Here is a 20969-nt window from a genome sequence, read left to right as displayed (position 1 = left end):
CTGTGGCCATAGAAACCAAACAGTATTGTTCTTAACAGGAAAGGTTGACCGCAAGCTTTTAAAAAGGTGGTTATCTCACATGTTTAGTATTACATATCATCAAATATTGAAGAGCTCTCTACCCAAGGCAATGCTGACTGCTGATTTTGAATGACACACAAATGACTTAAAGAATAAGAAAATAACATCAGTCAACATGAGTGACCCATACAACAGGATTTTGAGGTTTGTAAAGCAAATGTCTTTTGCTTCAGTAGGCATCCGCATTCACTGAAGGACACAGTGTAGAGGCTAACATGGAAAAGCGACACATATATGTTTTAAATAGCAACACTGAACACTAATATACTTTACGTATTTTATAGCTACACTGTTCTGTCAGTCTTACCTACAAAAACATTCAGTTGTCTCTTTGTTTTGTTTAATGTACCTGTGAAATTTAATGTATAAATACTCAGTAGTACTTGGGTTATGACATATTTATTTTAAGAATATGTATACTTCTATACGAATCAATTCAGAAAATCAAATTTTGATTTAATCCTCATCTGTTTTTTAATGATATATATATTGCCTTATTCTAAACTAAACATTGTATGCTACTACCATACTTATTTCATAGTATTATGCTCTTCATCGTTGAGAGTAATAAATGCTGATAAAGAGAATTAATCATTAACAGCACTTTTCTAGTGTCAAAAGGAACTATGAAACTAAAAGCAGAGTATTAACCAAACCCTAAAAGATGTCATGTTGCATTCAATCACTTATTAAGGCATTAGCATCAGTTATTCAGAACAGTGATTGAATACCACTTGCAGGATTTTGCATAAATGCTAACATTTTGTTCTATACACAAGCTTTCTGACAAATTATTACATTAGTGTTTCAGATACCAGCACTTCTCTTTTGAAAGTTCATTTTGCAAGGGGAAGACTACACGTTTTTATTGACTCTTATCATTTTTCTTTTCAGCTGATGTGTTAACAAAGGCTTTATGAAACAGTATCACAAACACAACATCCATACACAGACCTATACTTTTTACCATTTAGTCAGAGTAAGAAGCATTTTTCATAAATTTTATGTATCTTAAGACTATCCAGCTCTTTAGAGCTGAAATTGTATATTTAAATTGATGGAAGTGGGAAGTTAATGAAAGTATGATTGAAAGAAGGGAAAACTGAAATACTGAAAATGTTTTAGTTAGCATAATTAATACTTTTTGCTTATTTTCCTTTTTCTTCTCCTTCTTATTAGGAGAAAGAATGCAGAGCAAATGCCTCTAATATTTTCTTAGTGCTGTGGCAAAGTTGATATAAACTGATTGTGTATACATTTTGTTGCCAAAATTGTAAATTCATTGCTCATTTTAATGTCTTGCAGAAAGACAAGGTCTGGCAGTGACTCTTTCAATGACTGCAATGAAGGGTACAATGTCATTGATCTGCCTTAGGAACACCACAGGTGCAAGGGCTCAAATCTGCAATGTGCTGTGGAATAGAAGTTCCATTCATACTAACGATGGGACCACTAAACACCTGGTGAAGAGTACTCAGCACCTTGCTGAATTATCTCCGTGGAGCAGAAGACTAAATAGAGAGAAAAGGGCATTACTAATTCACAGCTCATCTGGCACAAATACTGTCTGTAGCAGCAAGTACTAGCCAGCAGCTGTTAAATAGAACATTTTACTCTTTCTCAGAGAAGAGAATCTAGATCACTTTTGATTCTGGAAATTGACCTCTGTTTCTTTGATAGGAATAAGGAAATTTGTGACATAATTCTTTTCCCCTTAGTAGAGTTACAACAAATACAGCAAAACTACTTAGTTATGTTTGTCTAAATGAGAAAAGAATAGACTGTATTTTTTTTTTCATTACAGCTTCTGTCATCTGAATGATGCAGAGGGCATAAAATAAGTCAGGTAGCCACAGATTTGACTGCCAGGTGCAAAGAACCTGGTGATCTGCTTTGGGAACTCTGGATATCCAATGCTTAGTTAAACAAAATTATGCAATACTCTACTCTGCTTCTGGGACACTGTTCTGAAGTCATGGTTTAGAAGATAGTTAATGGATGTGCCTAATTCAGATACCTTTGTGGTCCCATATCTTTTACAAAGTCTACTCATATAATTAAAATGTGAGATTTGTTTTTATAATTTTCCAATAAATAATGTTAGCTTTATTCCTTGATTAACCGTACAGATTCAAAAAAGAAATACGTTGGAGTATAATACTGTTAATATCATCTATCTCGAAGAATAACTCTGCAGAAGATACCAGATTCCTCAGCACTCCATTGCCCTGATTTAGGCTTTTGACTTTGTATGTGAGGTTGGATATTCATAATTTATCATTTTCTCACACTATCTTCCATATTTTTATTTTGTCTTACTTTGGGTAAGAGAATACTGACTGAAGTAGATTTACGGTGAGGTAATCTTGGCCTCTAACAGCCCCAAAATATTAAGCATATACTTAGGTTTTTTATCTTCTTTTATGGCCCAGCGAACAGCATAATTGAGCTTCACTGGCAGAAGATGTCTGAATTCTTGTGTCCTAAATTCAGGAGTGTTCCAGCTAGCAGAACATTCTTCCCCTAGATTATTTTGGACTTCAGTAATACTCAAAAAATATTTGTCATTTTCCAAATTTATTACTGAGAGAGTGTCTACCCCAAATAATTCATAGCGTAATAAGTAAAGCCTTACATGGTTGGAAGGAAATAGAAAGAAGAATTTGTTTAAAAAAGAAATGCAGTAGCTCCCTATTAAGCAATGTTTTTTCTAGGCATCATGCTAGCAATGTATTCAGAAAAAATGTTTGAGAAAGGAGACAGCAGTATTTTGTGCTTCCTAGCAATGCAAGGATATTTCTTTTTTTACAGAAGGAGATGTAGTGTTTGAATGGAAAGGGAAATGAAAAATGCCTGAGATTAATGAAATTAATAAGAAAAGAGTGTAATGATGATGTGCAGTGATTTCTCAGACAATTAGAAATGACCATTAAAATGGTTAGAATAACAGATGCCTAGACCTGAAAGTGATCAATAACATGACTGAGACAGCTGGCTTCATTAATTGAAGAAATTAGCTAACTGGCTAGGAACTTTCGTCTAGTTAGATCAATTAAAAGCAATTAGTTGAATAGAAAGGGAGTTGTGCTTCATTGGTTCAGATAAAAGAAGTTTAGTAAATGATTAAGGAAATCATAAATGGGCGGCTAATTAATAACAAAAACAAAAAAAGTTTTGAGTGATTAAATAGGAAAAAGGTCTGAGAAGACATCAGGGATCAAGTGTATTGCAGGCAGGTCCGTGAGGACTTCAGATTAAAGATTTGACTAATTGAAATCTATTGGAAGGGATAATATCGGAAGTAAATGTCTGTCTCCTGTACAGCCTTTGATGTAGCTAGTTTGTCTACTTATTCAGAAAACAGAATTTGAGAACAGATGTCACAGTCATAGCGATGAGGAGCATGATGTTTAAACTCTCTGCTATGATGCAAAAAAATAAAGACAGATGCCAAGAACATCTAATTGAAAAAGAGCAATCCACAAAACCTTATATCATGAGTTCTCAGTTCCTAAGAACTCCAGAAGCAAATAGCTACTTTCAGTTTAGACTATAAAGTTTTCCAAACAATTAAACATTGACTCTGCTCAGAAGTGCCTTGCTCAAGACAGTGTATATTTCATCTCCAACAAAATTCAGTGATAAGGGCACTTGAGTGACTGATGTTAAAGGCTGTGCACTAGGAGAAATTTGAGCATGCCTGGCTGGCAATCAAAACGGGAGTCTAGCTGAAAACAGAACCAGTAGTAGCAAAGGCACTGAAGATTCATTGTAATCTACTGAAGGACCCTTCTGAAATCGTTAAGCCTGAAGGTGAAGAAGAAATCCTGAATCTCTCTCATCTATTGCTTTGGTATTGCAGTGTCTTAGGCACCTTATTAGGCAAAGTGAATATAGACTTCTGTTTTAGGGAACAGGTTTAGCAGGATATCCATGCGTGGCCAAAAAGGAATCAGAAGCTGCAGAAAAGCTGTCCAACTAGCTCAAAAAAATGATCATGTACTGTCAGAGTTAAAAATGCCAATGCTAATTCTTTAAAATCCTATGCTAACACTCAGATTCTTAGTGCGCATTGTGCCGGCTCAAAGAAAGACAGCATGCTGAGTATTAAGGCTACACTAAAGCAACTAGCTCTGGCTGGAGGTTATGCTAATTGAGCAGAATGTGAAAAACTACTGGATAGAACATGAGACATTGCTGGAAATGATAAATAACTCCATGGGGAGTGGGAGTGCAAGAGTGTACGTATGCGTTTATTGGGAAAGAGGAATCCCCTCGGTGCTTCATTCCACCACATCGAGCTATCTATGACAATGAGCATAAGTAGGGTCTGTGCTTTGCCATGGGACTGAAAGCTACCCTTGCTCTATAATTCTTCTCTGTCACTGAACTAGCTATTTATAGAATTTAACATTCTACTTATTCAAACAGGAATCGATTTTAGTTTGATCAGATGAGGATTTGCTACTATAATTGAGTATCATAAGCTAAATAGAAGAGAAAAAATAAGACAAGGGTTATTAAACAAGCATTATTTTATGTCATTCAGGTATTCATGTGATAATTTTACTCTTTACACTCACTTAGTAGTTTAATAATGTTATTCCCATTTTGTGCTGTTATTTGGGTTGCAGTAGGACCAAGGACCATTCTCTATACAAATATATAGAGAGATATAGTCTCTCTGCATAAAATATATATGTTTACATTGCAAATTATGTTTATATTCTATACGCATATTATATATTTTTATATGTGTGTGTGTGTTTAAAGATTGTATTTCCCATATTTTTAACTGCCAACAAGACTCAAAATTTTACATTGGTTACTCTTTCCATTCTTAGGCAAGGTAGCAAACGGAATTATCCAGGTAGGTCTGAATGAGAAGAGGAAAATAGCTTGGTTCCAGTTAGGAGAGCCAAAGAAATGACTAAAAAGCAGAAAAAAATTGTAGAAGCTAAGGTTTCTGGCAGAATAGCTAGAATGAAATAGAAAAGAACTTGTATAAGTAAGAATAGCAAAGCATGTATATAAATACAAAAAGCAGAAAGAAATTTTATGCAGTTGTGTTTGTGCCTTCATTATGCCACAAAGGAAATGGCAGAGCACCAAAAGCCTGAGTTAGGCATGTATCCATACGGTAATATAAAGACAGGGAATATCTATTGGCTAAATCCATGGATGTACCTAAAGTGAATGCCTAAATAATTCCCAACAGATGCTAAAAAAAGTCTGGCTTTCTAAAATAGCAAAGGTAGAGCAATGAGAAGACTTCAGTTATTGCTAATATGAATAACTTGCACATTTGCAACTCCAGTACTTGATTCTCTCCCACTGCACCTTTGATAGCTCAGAAATTTTAGAATATAATGATCACTTAGCTTTTAGGTAACATAAAGATGAATTATTAATAACTTCCTGCAACTTGGCAAATTATAAACATCAATGAGGAAAAGGATCAGAAATATGCATTCAGTTTCCTAATACCCTTATGAGTAGGTTGGAACTCATAGGTTCCAACTCATAGTAGGTTTCATAGCCTGTGGGCTATGAAAATGTACTTCCCATATATTAATTAAATACATACTCTATAAATCATAAAATTTATAAAGTGTCATAAATTAATTTGTTGTGTTTTGTATGTAAACAGATGACTAAAAACATGAAATGAACCTTTTAGAAAGGTAGTGTATCATTCTCAAATAGTTAGATTTTCCTTGTTATTTGGGACTGTGGAAGGAAAACAAAAACACATGCTTAATACTCCTCCTATTCTAGAAATAATTATACTAATTAATTGAACACTTATAATATATTCTCCTGATAGCTCTGTAACTAGCTTCCATTCATATTAATTCTCCTGGTAATTATCCTTATTATAACAACACCTATTTATAACAACATTCTAAACACTTATCTCCTAAGGGCACAAGTATAATGAAGGTGAAGTGCCATTAGTTTTACCATAGTGCAAACACTTGACTTTAGATTTTACAAAAAGTCTTTCTATTCAATTAACACTAATGATGAGATATAAGACCTGTAAAATGAAGGCAATTTACTAAAGTTGCTGTTAGATATTATACCGGTTAACAGTATTCACAAGTCCAAACAATCAGCAGTATTAGGGTTAAATTCAGAACCTTTTTATTGTACTGAAAAATCTAGTAGCTGTTTTACACAGAGTAGTCCTATCTTAGTATTTAGTCCAAACTGTTCTACATGTGAGAATTGTATTTAAAAATAATTCCAATCTTACAAAACCATTCAAACTATAGTGAATGTCAGAAATGGCTATTTTAGAGAAATTCTACTTTTGTACTTAAGAAGTAGGACAATAAGCCCCAAAGCTCACTGGTAAAACTCCTTCAAGTTTATTGAGAAATTTACCTAGTCTTCAGCTACCTTTCCTACCAGAGGCTGGGTTGGAAATAATCTTGAGGAGAATAGGTATGAGTAGGATAACTTGTCTCTCTTTCCCTGCCCACATGTCTACAAAACAAGGTTCGTTAGCTTCTCTTCTCCAGAGGGCTTTTTCTGAAAGACAAAGGGAGCAAAGGAAGAACTTTTCCACAGCAGGATCTCTGCGACACAATGGCTTTGTCAACTATTTTTAGAACAATATATTATTCACACCAGACCTTCCTTATACCTATAAGCTAAATATTATAATGATGCCTTTTCAAAAAATACTACAAGGAGGAGGGGACATCAGACGGAAGGTTACACTCATAAAGAGAAATTCTGCTCCTGTTAAATTCGCCGGCAGTGAGTTTTTCCATCCTCTTCAGAGGAGTTAGAATTTTGTTCCATATATTCTACAACTATAGAACCTAAAAGTACCACTAGTGCAAGGGGGTTTCATCATATAGAGTGAAATCTACTAACTAGTCCAGAGATCCTGCATATAAGAAAAGAATATTTGTAAGACTTGAGGACTGCATATATATATATATAAAATGTAAACAAATACACATTATTGTCAGGAAGATTTATTTCACTTTTTACACTTCTAGTTGTTTCTCTCTCTGTTTTTCATCTTTTATCTTATTTATCATCTAAAATAATTTTGCTTTGTCTACTGAATTTTCAAATTATCCCTTTGTTTTTTAAACCAGCATGGTCAAAATAATTTTACTTTTGACTTTAATTTCTCTGTGTCTTCCATAATGGTTCATTTGTTCTCTTTTTTGTTTGCTTTTAACTCTGAGACTGTTTGAATAGGTAGAATAATTTTTTTTCACCAAGCACTTGACATTTTCTTCCCTACACAAATAGGCTTTTTGACTCTCCTATTTCCATGTGGGATAAGCCTCTTAAATTTAAATATTAAGAACATTATCACCGTAGATCTAATCTTTATTACTGTTAATATGCCATTGCCTTCATTTTGCCTTCAGTAACAAAGGCAAATTAATTGCTGGCCTGAGGGTAATTTATTCTCCAATGTTCTGTCTGTTGTGATCTCTTTCTTCTAGCTATTTCTTCTCACACCATTGTGGATAACACAGTGAAATGTAGTTCATTAATTAATATACAATATTAATTATATTTGTTCTAATTTTAGATGTACAAGTCTGAAACTGTTCAGCTTCTTACTTTATGAGACAGATGGAGAAGTTAGGATGGAAAGCATTTCCTAACAATCATGTTGCTCTCTCAGACTAAATATCTCAAACTGGGGTACTTTAAAAACCTAAATGACTTTTGAAAAAAAAGTCATATATTTGTGGTTAAATTATGTCCTTTTGATATACACTTTTTGATATACACATTGCTCTAACAAATCTACTGAATGTAATAGAAGCCTTCAGCTGTGTGTTTTTCCACAATATGAATAAAGATTGTACAGTCCAGTTTTTAAATGTTAGTGGAGATCTATTGGTCCCAAAGAACAAGAATAAATAAAAACTCTCTTTCTGAGACTCAAATATGTTATTGATAGCAGGAGAAGATCTGATGGAGCTTGTGTAGGATTCATGGCAGTGATGTCTTTGAAATCATATTGGAAACAATCATCTCATAAAGCATGTGTCCTCCTCGCATTTTTAAACATGAAGTGAGCAACTTGAAGTTCTTGCAATAATCAAGTAGTATAAGATTACTGAGAGACTTGTCTTTTTATTCTGCCTACTATTTTTAATTTGACTACATCTGAATTTTGCAGGTGTGTTGACTTAAGGTTTGATGTCTACAAGTGAATACTGAAACTGAGAAGATCAATCTACTTTGGTTAATACTACATACCACATTTTTGAGTCAAACAGTATGCACAAATGCAAGTAATATTTGTCACATAATTTTGCTGGAGAAATGGGGTGGGAAAGGGGAAAACCTATGTTTTAAGATGAGATATTTCAATCCCATACTTTCTTTTTGAAATCGGCGTATAACACAAAATGAAGTTTCTGTGACATTATATTCTTCTTGGACCTTCTGAAGTCATATTATTTTCATGCCTTGCTTCTTTAGAAGAATGCTCACTGGCAACTCCATTCATTTGTCCATAGGTGTAACATGTTTAATCTTTAAAAAATATTATTTTTTATATCTAAATAAAAATAATTCGCATCTTGACACCAACAAGAGGCTTTCTCTAGCTTCTATATAAATAACAGGTGGTGGTATGCAACTTTAATTTCAACAGTCATTTTGCAAAAATCCCCCGTGTGGAAAATACATAAGAAAAAAATCTAACAGATTATAAAAATAGCACATATATATCTAGTTTTCCCAATAACAACAGTAGCAAAGACTGTGTTCGATTCTATATTCCAAGAGTTAAAGACCTCTGTTTCAGGTCTCCCAATCAACACAGATGGCTTCTTAAGCAGCAAGTTAGGGCCCACAGAAGCATGCCTACATTGACTGATTCGGCAGTACTGTAAGAAGGGAATCACTACGAAGCCACTGTCTGTCTCCTGTCTGCCTCATGGATGATTTAGTCCTTAAAGATCCAAATTACTTAATTAATGTTCTGTAAGTCAGGAAATTTCAAATAAACTAATAGCATTAGATTCTCTTAGGATAACATTCTTAATTAAGCAATGTACTGGGAAATGCACCTTGAGGCAACGTCTTGGGATCAGTTTTAACAGCTGTCTCTATGAGCATGAAACTATTTGTATGAAATTCAGTATGTGTGAAAGGATTATTATCTGAGGAGCATTATCTGAAAGGGCCAACAGAGAAATGTTTTTAATTAACTCTAAAGCCATTCAAAAACTTATTTCTTTCTAAGATGAATAATGGCAGTAAAACCCTTTCTTCTCTCCCCTCATTGTGTGGCCCTTTAAGAATGCAGATGGACATTTCAGCTAAGGTTAGTATACAAACTGGAACAGGATCTAGGCAGGAACAGCCCAAGAAGGAAAGATGTAGACTGAATGCCTCCATTCATCAGTGCCATGACTGAAAACATCAGCTGCACAAGGATTTTTCATCAATTACGGCCTGCATCTAGATGTTAGTTCCTCCTGATAGTGACTGAAACAATGCAAGTGTATGCACAGGAATTATATTTTCTTTTTTTTTTTTTTTTGACTTCATAGATTGAATTGCTTTCAGTGGATACCACAAGTTTGTCTTGAAAATTGTGCTGAGGATACCAAAAGAATCAAACTATACTCTTACATTTGTAATATACATTTCTACCTATTCCATCCAATCCCTTTTGAACTACAGAACAAGTACTTCCTTCTCAGCTAAAGATCACCTGGTCTTTTGCTAAATATTCCCAAAACCAGATGTAAAAAGTTTTCTTCTATTCTTTTGTCCATTGTACAGAACAACAGCTACAGTTATAATAAATCTCAGAAAGCTGTTTGATCTTCAGTCCACAAATACTTATCCATCCCAATCTCTCCTACTTTTGCTACCTGTTCTTGGACCTATTATACTCTTGAATCTCAAATAAGAAATATAGTAGAAAAATATATTTTAGTTCACAGCATAAATTATTTTTCCTTGAAGTCAAGCAACCCTTAAAGCCACCAGAGTCCAGGGGTGGATTAGACTACTGCTACCTGCATATTTAATTGCAGCTCTAAAAAAAAAAAAATCCATAGGTTTCCTTCTCTAGTTCTACTCTAGTTTAGTGATATTAATCACTCAAAAATGTTTCTAACTAGAACCAAAGGCTATGTTCTTATCTAATAATTGTAAGAATATTTGGGACTCCCTTTGTCTTCTGAATTTGTTTTACTGTCACGGTTTATTGCAAACATGGATTTTGCAATTTTCATTTTTCCTTTTTTAATTTCTCCCCATCCCACTGTCCCATGTAACAGACCCTACAAAAAAAGGATTCTAGTTTCACTTCAAGAATCTAGAAAGTATAAAGAGACTCAGTTCCATATACAAACCAACACAGCTTGACCTAATTTAAATTCATAGCCTATGCTATGATTTTAAAGTAGAAATCATAACCATATAGTGATGCTTTATAAGTACTCATGAGACAGGATGGATTTTAACTGACCTAATTTAGTCATTTTAGGGTTTCTGATCTAAGCTAAATATCTAGGCTCACTCTTCATCTGACAAAGAAAGACCAAGAATTCCAACATATGATTCATGCCTTTCCAAAACACACATTTGAGCTAAAAACACTAAAAATTACCTTCTTTGTCACTACTGAACAGCCGGATACTTTACCTTTTTTGATGCTTTAGATAGCTTTTCAGATTAATTAGGAGTGAATATCCACCTTGTCCCACAGTTGCTAGCCCATGTAGTTCACTTTTCCAAGCAGCTAGAAGTAAACTGTGTAATGTATTGTTGTCCAGCCTGAACCAATATTCCTCATTTGTGCACTACTCCTTTGAAAATCAATGCAAATTTTGTCCAAGAAAAGTAGAACTGATCTCATAAATCCTGTAGTCACTTTTAATTCTTCAATCTGATGACACTAAAAACACTCATTTGGAATGCTCTTATACAGTATTTAAAATATAAACAAATAAGGTGAACAGAATCTACAGCTAACAGAATTGAGAAACTTCATAGAATGGTATGAAGCATCTCATTTTTAAACATGATTCAGATAATGAAGTGCTAATTTATTCTAAGATTAAAAGGATAACTAGCTATAAAGATACTCACTAAAATTCCTTTACAAATTATGTACAGCTTCTTCAAAGCAGCTCTTAAGGATCCTTTTTCATCATGGTACAACCTGTGATTTTGATCACTTGAAAAATGAATGATACAGGTTTGCCAGGTAAACTGAGCTGAGCTCTATGGCATTGAAAAAATATTTATATGTGAGTAATCAAACATATCTTAAGCAATTTATTTTGTCATTGGATGAATGAAGTATTTCTTTATGTTATCTAACAAGTCTCAAGTCTGTACATGCTTTCACTCAGGCTCTCTTGAGTGAAATACTCAGCTTTAAGGATTGCTAGTGAGCTTTTTGACTCTCTATAATCCATTTCCTAGGGAAATACAAAACATCTGACTCTATGACTAGATATTTATATATCCCACTATTGTATTTTCTTACGCAGGAAGGGACCAACAAGAATGCAAATAGGTTGAGAGCCTGCCATACCGTTCCTGGACAGTACAGGCTACCTCCTGCTGCAAAGACCAGGGCTTGAACGACAATGTGATAGATCAGATCTTCTTGTTACATGTACATTTTGCTCTTCACCACTACTTTGCTCTCCTAATATAAGGCAGACAGTCTAGCTCTGAGTCTGCTTGTTTTCCAAGTAGCTGAGCTGAGAGCAGTTAGTGATTTTTATGCTTCCTAATTAAGAATTATGGTATTTAGCTGCATGTGATAGACAGACAAGTTGAATTAAGAATAATGCATTATAACCTACCTATTTCTAATCACCATCAGGTAACCAGCATTATTTACATTAGATAATATGCAAAATGCTTCTGTATCTGTTCATATAGTCTTTTTGCTACTACAACATGAGAATGTTCCTGTTAGTAGTAAACGTCTTTAAAATTTGTATCTAGTGTTACATCTGTATTACAGAGCTTTGCATCAGTCACGCTGTAAGGGTAAGGCAGGGGCAACACCTGGACCCCCTGCAGGGACAGATACACAAACACAAGGCACACTATGGTCAATACTGAGCGTTTATTTTCTCTGTGTCTAAGAAGAGATTGCCCAGAAATTTCCCAATTGAGGCAATAAAGGAGCAGGAGAATCCCAGGCACCCTTGAGTGTCAGTCCACGGTAAGGAACACTGGAGGTGGGGGTGGACACTGTGAGAGGTTTTTATGTACTATACACATGCACAGTAAGTATATTGAGGTCATCACTAATTTTGACTCAAAGCAGGTGTAGCACCATACTACATGGGCTCAACTGCGTGACTACAGGTCAACATGCCCTGCTGATGCTCCTTTTCTCATGGAAGGGTCTGGCTAGCTTCCATCACCTATCTCCTCAACATTCTTCTGCATTTTCCCATACACACATTTAATCAAATTTTCAAACTACATAAGGACATGATATTGGAAAGCAGAAGACACGGTACAGTCTGTGCTGGCAGAAGGGTGAAGCTGATCTGCAGAGAGCAGCACACTATACTTTGACTTAGGTGACATAATGGTTTGCTATAATATAACACAACTCAAAACATACAGATACCACAATCTTATTTGAACAAAATAGGAAGGAAAATGAAAAGCAAGTATTTTATTCACTGCCAGTCTGTTAATCGTGACTGTTACATTAATAACACATCTTTTTTGTTTTATTTCTTACTAGAGAACCAGATTAAATCACCAGATAAATGTTCACAAATTCATTTATTTAATTGAATATACAAAGGTGAAATTTGGCACTTATGTCCCTCCATTATAACTTTGAACAACTGCACAATTCTTTCTGTTATTTCACAGAGCTATTTGGTTTTACTAATATCTAGTTTAGTACCATTCAGTTGTAACCTCCTGGTTTTGGTTGTGTATTTAGGGTGCAAACTCTCTGGCTCAAATATCATCTCAGCCTGTGTTCTTTTGTAGACACAGTAAGAAGATGCTGTATGAATGGAAAGTCTAGAGATACTGAAATGCAAAGGTAGGAACATGACAAGAACAGTTGTCAATTTTACATTAACATGTAGCATGTTACATGTAACAATTTTACATTAAGAGTAGATTTTGTTTTACAAAACTTTAGATGACTAAAAATTTTGTAACTAGCCCGTGCTTACCCTCTAGGCTCTATTTACAATCTCTGGAAATAATCCAATTTATTGCAAACGGTGTACCATCACAGCCTAAGTCTCTCAGAGAGGTGGGATGAAATATCTTCAGGATATACTAACTCCCCTGCACTTATTCTTGCAGGAACCTGGATAGCAAACTTCAGGTACCCTAATATTCAGTAGGGTAAAATCTAGTCGAATCCCATTCTTACCACTTAATAATAAAATACATTATTATACATATAATGCATATGAGAAGACAAGGTTCTCTTTTCTTCTGTTCTGTTCTTACCTGTAATTTGAGAACATTTTCTTCTCTTCAGTTCATTGCAACTATAAGAATCAGACATAATTCTGGCATTGTTACTAGGTTTTTAGAATCCCAGGTTTTAGAATCATATATTTCTTTTTTAGAAAAGTCAAGGAGGTAACGTCAAAAAGTTCATGTATATAATTAGTATCTGAAAATCACAAATTTTAGCTAACTTAGAATCTGCATTTTTCACATACTTCACTACCTTGAGCTAGTAAAGAACTTTTTACAGTGAATGAACAGTATCATTTCAAATTTTAAAGTACTCATACTGTATTTTGAATTATGTCTGAAATACACAGGTGCCGAAAACTGAATCTGAGGCCCTCAGATTTAATGTTTACTATATCTAAATGCCCTTTAGTACCTGAAGCTAGATTCACAATTTTGCTTCTATAGCTGGTTACATTTTTCTTCAGCATGAAGCAAAAAGCATGCAATCTGAAGACCATTCTCTAGTTACTGCCACTGCTCAGTTTCTTATTAACAAGCAGGATCTGAAGCTATTCATATCAATCACACTTCTTTCCCAGACAGCTGAAAGCATATTGAGTAGCAAATGGTGAATTATTATCATCTACTGCTTACTGAGTGACATAAAAAAGTAAAATAAAACGTGATCTCTCCCCAAATATGTCACAATCATGTTAAGGGTAGTCCTTATCATTATTACTGTAAAATAGTGAACGCTATTGCAAGTATAATAAGCTAAGTCCATCTGACATTCTTTCTTATATTATCAAACTAAACTAAGTATGGTTCATTGTTTTTCCATATTTACTTTTCATTTTTACCTTCTGCTCTTAGTATCAAAAAAGTGTTGTCATACCTACCATTGCATTTCTATTTAGTATTCTATACATTTTATATAGTAATTCTAGTTTTAGAGCATTCATAAAAGGTAATTTCAAATAATAAATAAATATTAAGAAAGATTTAAGCAGGAACATCATATTATCACATGCAATAGATGGTGTAAAATATGTGGAAGGCCCTACAGTCTTGCAGAAACAAATATATGAACAAATATGTTTCAAAAGCTGCCTGAATAAATGAGAATCTTCATGCTGAGAAATTTATAACTCATTGATTGAGCTGATTCAAATCAGACAACATATTTTCTCAGATATTTTTCTTTTTGAGTGACTGATTTGCTTAGCACGATTTGACATTCTATGAAAATACATTATATTTCAAAATATTACAAAATAAAAGCTCTATATATGTCTTATTCCAAGTACTGCTATGTAATTCATACTGATTTTAAGTGGTTACATTAAAAAAAATCTAGTTCTCTCTTCAGTTATAGCTATTTATGATATTTAAAAAATTTGCACTAACTTATGCCTTGCAATACCCATTTGATATAGATTTACTATTTCTGCTTCGTAGTCTTCCATCCCACATAACTTTTGATACCTCAGTCACGTATATTAGGAATATACCCTATTGTACAAGATAAGGTTGGCACCACCAGAAAATAGATAGTATGATTCATTCTCTTTAGAGAGAATGAATCTTTCTCTTTTCATTGGCTAGTTATTCTTGATAGGGTAGCTAGAGTCTTAATTTCCGATGCCTTGGTTAAATGGAGTGCCCCATACAGCAATGTATAAGGGACACAGGAGGTCAAGTTTACCTACTTCTAATTTGTTACTATAGAATTTCCTTTACTGTTGATATTTGTCCTAGGACACCAGAGGAGGCAAGACCTACCTTCCACAAAATCATACTGACTGTAATTAATTATATTTTCTGCCTCTAAATCTTTATTCCTAGCATCCTAAGTTACCCTCAAGTCCTAGGAGTTATTTTACTCATGAGTAAACTCACACCAGAGATTCCCCTCATTTATCACTTTTACCTGTTTTATTTCTTCTTTTTATGTTACTACAAACCATTAAATACAGCTCTAAAAGTCATAATGACTCACTGGAAAAACATTATGGAAAAGGCCCATAGGTTGTATGGTGATTTTTATTATATATTCAGACAAAATGAGCAGTATGTCTGTATGCAATATGCTGATGTAGTTGGAGTAAATGATTTATCATATGTAAATAAGGAAGAAATGATACAGTGTCTGTCAAGATTGCATCTCTTCAAATCAACAAGCCCAGATAATTTAGTCAAGAAGCATAAGAAAATTAGTTTAGGAGCTTTTTGCAACACTAGTTTTTTATACAAGTTTTAGGAAACTGGAGCAATGCCAAGGGATTAAAAGCTAATAAAATATTTTTAATACTTTAACAGGATAAAAAAGGATAAACCAGAGGACAGCAGTCTGATGTTACTCCTGAGTAAAATAACTGAATGGCTATTATGAGACTCTACCAAAAAAGATTTAGGGAATGAAAATATAATTAATTTACAGTCTGCGTGGTTTCATGGAAGTTAGACTCATCAAGCAAAGCTGTTTTTCATAGTTTTTTTTCTGACAGGATTATAGGTTGATAAGAGTAATTCTATTGCTTTGACATACCTTTTTCTCCAAGGCATTTTAATTCTAATAAAATTTTGATTAATAAGATTGCATTAGAGAATTAATCAGTCACACATCGGAGGGCTTGAAAATGGACTCATTGACATATCTCAAAATATTATTGTTACTGAGGAGGTAATAACGAGCAGGAACATTTCTGCTAGGGATCCTTCAGGGACTGATTCTTGATTCTGCACTTTTCAGTACTGGTTATGATCTCACAAAAAATACAAAATCTTCGTTGGTAGAATTTGAAGACTACACACTGATAACAGGATAGCAAATACTGAGACGAACAAGTTATTTATGCATGCCGGTGGATCATTAGTATCACTGACAGTTGTGGGGATAACTAGAAAGAGGAAATGTAGTAGTTGCATTTCAAAATTTATCCCCCCGGAAATCATAACGCGGCTGTATCCTTGGTGTAGCTAAGTGTTGCCTCTCACTTAACTGGATGAAAAGGTATTTTGCTAGATTATGAACTATTTAAAAATATTTGCATCTGTGAATGGATGAGTATCACTCCTCATACTTTTTGCGTGGGCACCAGGGAGAACATGATCACCTCGGCTGTCAGTGTGCTTGCATCACTCTCAGCTCTGCATTTAGGCAATAGTTATAACCAAATCTTACGTGCTTCAGCTAGCTGTTTGGAGAAGTCCGATTCTTTTTGTTTTTCCTTAATGCAAAATTGACTTTAAGTAATCAGTTTTTCTTTACTTTCTTCTTACTTTTTTTCTCCTTTTGAAACATTATAGGTCGGAGCCTAAATGGACTGTCCCAAAGCTCAGAGAGACCAGACAATCCTGTCTCAAGCATTTCATTGCCTTGAATGATTCTGTATGTTCTGGTTATATTGATATTCAAATCTAGGAAGAAAAACAATTTTTTCCTTATGTTCAAATTGGAAGAACAATCACCTTTTCGGTTGCAGAGGCTTGGATCATTTGCTGGGATTGTCCGGTTGTATCATATTCCAAATGGTGGTTTCATCATCTCTGCTATTCTCATTCCAAGGTACAGCCTGAGCTCTGAGTATTAGCATGGTTTAGTCAAGGTAAAATCTACATCATTTAATAGCTAGTGATGTGCAAGAAATTATGATTAAAAAAATCTCAGTATCCTAGTCTTAAACTCTATGAAATAGTCAAAAACATCATTAGAGCCTACACCTTGTAAATCACTGGCCTTATGCTTAATTGACGAAATAATATTGTTCCAAAGCATTAAATGCAAATAATAGGTTAGGAAAGAGCCCATCCTAACCTTATTCTGAATATTATATCACTAGAGATTCAGTTCCCTAATCATAAGGAATAGATATTCTCAAAATATCTAAATTCCCCATATAAATCATTGGAGAGAGAGAATTATCCTTTTTGCCTAGGATACTTACATCAGAAGCCACTCTGAATAGCTTATGAAATCTGATTTCTGCCCCATCCACTAAATGAGATTATTCTGCTAGTAAATAATGAAACTGCTGGGAACCTTACTTCTCTGAATGGAATAGGAAGGCAATGATATTTATTACAGTTGATGAAAGTTTTATAAATACAGAAGGTAACAAGTCCTTTCCACCAACAGATCAGTGATTAATTATAAAAATAGAATCAAACTAGAAAGTCCAAATCAAAGACTCTTTGAACCTACATTGAAATAATTCTTAAATTTGAATTCATTATTCTGCATTAAAAATGTATGTCAAAGTTAATAGTGCATGTAGTTCAGAATCATAAACTCATATTAGAAAAGGTGCACACGCATATAACCTTGTGGGAGCTTCAGGAATTGGGCCTCATTAGCTATATACATCTTCCAGGAAGATGACAGTTACTCTAACCAAGGACACAGTGTCTACACCAGCTTGCTTGTCTGAACAATCCCTTTGGGTTAAAGGTGGAACTGTAGCTCTCCAGCCGCAAGGTTTCCTACGTATTTGGTTTCTCTGTAAGAAATAGAGACTTACTTTCTCTTTCCTGCACTTATGGTATCAGGATAGGAAGCAGTACAGCATGTCTATGGTCAAGTCCTACAGCCCATTAGTCAACGTAAGTATTGAAATCTGAAGATGCAAAGTAAGAATGATACAACATGCTTTCAATGAACTTAAAGCAAATGTATCTATTTCATTCCGCAATGAAGAAATGTATTTTTCGCAAAGTTGCTGCTATGCCTTTTCATCATTTGCATTATTCTCAACCTGGTTTCCTGCAACAGAGAATTTTACAGTTGTTTTTATTCTTGTACATAGTGCTTCAGGGAATTAATTAGTTGACTATAATACTCTAGAAGAATTACAGAAGAAAAAAGAAATTTTTGAAAAATATATTTTTCCCTTGAATCTATTTAGTCTTATTTTATTGACCATTCATAAGCAATCAGTAAGAAAATAAAACACAGAAGTGACAACTCCCAGACTGAATGCACACTACAAGGTGAGCATTATGTGTTGTCCTACTTGGATGTGTCTCCTGGTCTGCATGTCTGGAATTGGAGCCCTCAAGCTTCATCCGTACTTGGAGACCTACTAGAGCCCACCATAACTCCCTCCTGACTGGCACGTCCGTTTCCTTTCTTTGGAAAGAAACTCTGAGACATGTTGAAATGATGCTCGTGCCATTCAGCTCCCACCAAGGAGCTGAGGTATGCTCAGAGTCAATCGAGACTTAAAGATCATTCCTGCCCCACAGTGAGCCACAGCTGCAGTTCTTAACAGTAAGATTATAAATGTTTCTGCTTTAGGAACTGGAAACTCCTCTTGCTTTTTTATATTACAGTGTTTTTTTCCCCCACACTTTTATTTTCTGTGCTAGGACATAGCTCAGTTCACCACAGTTAACATGGCCTAATCTGGCTGTATTTTCTCTTCTCTTCTCTCTAGTTTCATCTTTCTGGGTTTTAGGGGGTTGTTTGTTTTTTTTTTTTTTTTTTCCTTATAGTCACACAAGTCTGTTCTATAATCAATATTGCACATGTGCATGAAGGATATGCAGAAACGCGGAATCAGGATCTTTCTGTTGCCTGTTTCAGGTCAGTAACAAAACTCCCGCAGAATGCATTTGTAGCAAAATTATACAGCACAGGTGTCACTAACACAGAGCTACTACAACTGAGAGCTCTTTTGATTATTCCTTTAACTTAAAAGACACTCTTAAACTTCAAAGCATACTCACTACTTGAAAATTTTGAAAAACCCCTGGGATAGAGCTTTTCAGCTTCTTTGTTGCACTAAGAAGACTTAATTAAATCTTATAATATATAATAATCTACTAATTAGCATAAAGCAAATAGACTTTTTTCCTGAATCATCAGCAAATAGCAAAGAACTGCTAATCTCAAACAAGTGATATCAAACTGTGATGTAGTGAACTTTCTTTTCCTCTCTGCTTCATATGTGCTGTTCTAATTGTCAGAAATAATAGACCATGTGGTGACAAGTGTCCATGCCCTGGCTATACTTCAGATAAAAAGACAGCTTTAAAAAAAATAATAATAATGTCACCAAGTGATTAGAAGCCAGAATGCCTGCAGTAAAACTTTTTTCAGCCTGACCTTAGTGAGTCACCTAGCTGCCAGTACTGCAAATCATTTATTGATTTGTTGTATCCAAGGTTTTTCTTTTCTCTTCTTTCATCTATATCACAGAGATCCATGACACAGCAAGTACTCTTTTCAATAACACTGTTGAAACACTGTGAAAGCACCTGAAAGTATTATTGAACATCAGATATATTCATTACAACATTAATGAATTAAATTCAGAAGAAATTGTATTTACTCAAAGAAATAGATCTCATAAACAGGGAAAAAGCTTCAAATAAATATGAATATCAAAGAGTAAATAAAACATACAGATCTAGTAAGTCTATGTCTAGTATCCCAACGGAAATGCTACTCTATGTTTTATTTTTTATTTTGTGATACACAGTTGTAGCTGCAAAGCATGCATAAGCAATTTTAGATATTGCAGCTTGAAATAGCTGTCATTATTCTAAACTATATATGGGGATCATATTATTTAAGTAGATTCTTATAAGTATACCCACCTTCACAGAGTGTTAAAACCATTTGCTACTTCATTTCTGGATTTCTTCTTTATAGAGCTGAGATTTTATATATTTCAATTTCTATGAAGATGTGCTAGATTTTCCCAAACCCACTCTTCCTTTTGAAAAGGTTCACAGAGAAGATCCACAGCATTGCTCTCCAATTCTGAGGTATGTAATATTCCTTACATAAGGCCCAATAATATTCACTTGTATTGCCTTTTCTAGAAAGCGACAAAAACAAACTAATTTTATAAAAATGCTTTTTAAAATTCTCTTCATCATTCTTCCCATTCTATGCACAGAAGAAATCTATCGTATCTTACATTCCATTGTGTAGTAACTGCAGGCTATTGTTAGCATTTTAATAATGTTCACAGCATTTTAATATGTATAGATACATATATGTTATGTACACCATAACACAACCAGTTATTCTTTTAGTATCTCAAATCAGATCTTCATTCTTATTTCTGTGATAGTCTGAATCTCATATTGCATGGCCCAAGTCACAAAAAATATCTCTCTTAGACTATTTAAATGGTTTATTGCCCCATCAGCAGTTTTTATTGATTCTGATACAGTAGATGAGACACCTATAAATTAGTACTTTTCTTCTTTGCTTAATCAAATTTCCAATGCTATAATATTCAAGCAATTTGAAATAAGGCATCAAGTAACCAGGATTTTTATTTTCGTAAAGCAAGCTAGAGTAAAATGCTTTGTGTCATGAGATTGAGCATATCTATCACTACTCTCCATATATGTTTACTTTAAAAATGACAGCATAAGGTACTTCCTATTCAGTGGGGTTTCCAGTTAATTCCCCCATCCACTCCAGACATCAAATTTATACACTATAA

This window comes from Rhea pennata, chromosome 1, assembly GCF_028389875.1.
Source record: "Rhea pennata isolate bPtePen1 chromosome 1, bPtePen1.pri, whole genome shotgun sequence".
NCBI classification, from domain to species: Eukaryota; Metazoa; Chordata; class Aves; order Rheiformes; family Rheidae; genus Rhea; species Rhea pennata.
This window is presented reverse-complemented; position numbering follows the sequence as displayed.